Consider the following 3,197-nt stretch of genomic DNA (forward strand, 5'->3'; position numbering starts at 1 on the left):
TCCCAGCAATCCCAATGCATAAATTATCTGTGAATCATGCCTCCAAACTGGCTCTTAATCCCTTCGCAGCCGTGGGCTGCTTTTTAGAACAAACAAGCACTTTTGATACGTCCTTTTTTTAAACATTAGAGACCAGATATTTTTCTCACTGTTCAGTCACGATTCAAATCTCTCCCCTTGGGCACCTAAGAGGGGAGGTGCCATCGTTTTGGGTTCTAGCGATTTTCTAAGGACAAATCAGGATGAGAATGGGAAGAATTTGTACTGGAATTTAAGACACCCTGATGGAAGGAAAGCAAACTGTGAGCCACGTAAAGCTTGACCCAGGTAGCAAGCGGGGGCTGACGAAGTGGCAGTGCTGAGTCTTGGCACTTCTTGCCGATGTCATTGCCCTGTGACTATTTTAATGTGTTGTTTTTTTTCTCTTGTTGCCAATTCCTAACTTTCCAAGGGGCGGGTTCTGCACACAATTGGGTGAGAGGGGAGCCAGCTGAGTGGGTTGGAGAAAGGAAAAGGCAAATAGGGATCTTCCAGCGAAGCAGCTTGCTCCCCTGTCCTCTCTTAACCAGCTGGATGCTTGGATCCTGTCTCTGGGAGTTCCCGAGCCCTAGAGCCAGAATTTTCCGATTAATCAACAGGTCAGCCATCCACCTGGGAGGTTTGGTGTTAAGCCCTGTTTTGAGGGACCGTCTTTAAGTTCTTCCTAGTTCTGGAATTTTCTGCTGAGCATCACCATTTTTAGACACAGCCCAGTGCTGCCTGTCTGGCCAGCATTGCTCAGCTGCTCTGTGTGATGTGACCCCCGATCAGTTCAGATGATTTTGTTAATGAAGACCCCATGTTCAGGGGACGTGGAAACTATGTAAGTGTGGTGTTGAACTACTGTCTTCTGTTAATAAAAGCTGAATGGCAGCTCTGTGGCTCCAAGGGAGGGATGAAAGAGGGGAACGGGCAACAGTGCCACTCACTCACCCCTCACAGGTCAGACCCCATTTACAGATGTGGAAACTGAGGCCCAGAGAGGCTACACCACAGCCACACTGAATTCAGGGCTTCTGATGCTAGGTTCCCATCACATCAGAAACTGGGAGGGGCTTGTCATTATCGATAAAATTGCCATGGCCGCCATTCACAGTCCCTCACTGCCAGGCTCTTGATAGGGATGATCTCAGGGAGGGATGTGAACCCCGTTTACTGCTGAGAAAGTGGAGGCTCAAAGACGTTGGGTAGGACTCAAGGTCAACTGAAGAGGCAAGACTGAGTCCATTGTGCCAGACTCCAGAGCTGGAGTTCAGCAGTGCTTCTTGGAACTGCCTCTTTGGTACGTACCTGGGGTCAAAGAATGCAACAGGTAGAAGGAGTTGCACCCTTTACCTGGCCCCATGCTACCGTGTTTCCCCGAAAATAAGACCTAGCTGGACAATCAGCTCTAATGTGTCTTTTGGAGCAAAAATTAATATGAGACCTGGTATTATATTATTATTATATATTATATTAAAGACCTGGTCTTAACATAAAATAAGACCGGGTCTTAACTCCAAAAGATGCATTAGAGCTGATTGTCCAGCTAGGTCTTATTTTTGGGGAAACACGATAGTCACTCCACTTCTGTAAATGAGCTCACTCAATCCTCATTACAACCCTAACAGACGTGTTGTATTCGTATACCCATTTTGCAGATGAAGAAACTGAGGCTTGGAGGAATTAAGCAGGTGACTTTCCACCCAAGAAAACAGCAAAAGGGTGTCTTAATTAGGAGTCTGTCTAACTCTTGAGCCCACCCAGGAAGTGGCTTGCAGCCTCACTGGGGAGGTCAGATTCACACATATGCAATGACTGGCAAGTAAGGAACGGTATGGGATCATGGGGCTGTGGGTGTTACTGGGAAGTCCTGACCAGGCCCCACCTCAGTGGAGACCAGGCAGGTGGCAGGGAGAGGGTGCCTGCAGCAGCCCTGGGCTGCCTTCCTCTCCCCAGCACCCCCTCGTCTGCGTGGCTCCAAAGTGGCCCTGTGATGCAGACCTGGCCACAGAGGGCTTTACAGCTCCCAGCCACCCCCAGTGATTGGGTCTGGGGGCAAGTGACCCAGGTCATGTTGGTCACAGCCAATGAGCATCACCCCAGGGACTTTGTAGAAGCAATGGCATAGGGGTGGATGGAGGATGAAGCCTGAGCAACTGGGTCACCATGTAGAGAGGGCTGGGGAGCCCTGATTTGAATGACATCCATTCCCTACACAGGCAAGTGAGGCCAGGTATGCACACAGTCAAGGTGAAAATGCCAAAGTCACAGAGTCACCAGCTCTAGGCAAGAGTCCTGGTGGCAGCCAGAGCCCCAACTGCCCAGGGGCCATGCTGATGCTGAAAGAAAGCATAAAGGAAAGACAGGAGGAATGAGGATTCTCTGAGATTCTCTGGAGTTGGGCAACTAACAGAGGACAAATACAAATCACCACCACTAGAGCACCTGCCACGCGCCCGCCGCAAGGAATTAAACACAGGCAGCATCTCCCTGAAACAGTACAACAACCCACACAATGGGATGGTTCCATTTCTCAGAGGAGAAAACTGAGGCTCAGGGATGGTCATGCAGCTTTTCTTGCCCCTCCACGAGAAATCATCCACATTCTAACAAAAATAATAACACTGGCTAACGTGTCTAGAGGACTTCATGCTACACACACTGTGACCGCGCTTATCTCATTTACTCCTCCTACTCCCCGTGGAGTAAAGCCGTTATTATCCCCTGTGGTAGGCAGAAAGAATGCCCCCCAAAGCTGGCCACGTCCTAATCTCCAGAACCTGTGACTATGTTACATAAGGGGGAATTAACGTAGCAGATGGAATTAAGTTTGCTAATCAGAGGCCCTTAAGACAGGGCGAGTATCCAGGTGGGCCCAATGTAACCACTGGATCCTTATAATTAAAGAGAAAGGTCAGTGTCAACTCGGAAGAGGGAGCGATGCCTCCAGAAGCTGGATAAAGGGAAAATAAAATGGGTTCCCCTTTAGAGACTCCACAGCCTGCTGACATAGCCCAGTGAGACCCATTTTAGACTTCTGACTCCAGAACGATAGAATACATTTGTGCTGCTTTTAAGCCACTCAGTTTGTGGTCATTGTGACGGCAGCCATAGGAAACAAACATAGCCCCATTTTTACAGAAGAGGACACTGAGGCCGAGAGAGGCTGAGTCCTT

The sequence above is a fragment of the Rhinolophus ferrumequinum genome, chromosome 25 (assembly GCF_004115265.2).
Source record: "Rhinolophus ferrumequinum isolate MPI-CBG mRhiFer1 chromosome 25, mRhiFer1_v1.p, whole genome shotgun sequence".
NCBI lineage: Eukaryota > Metazoa > Chordata > Mammalia > Chiroptera > Rhinolophidae > Rhinolophus > Rhinolophus ferrumequinum.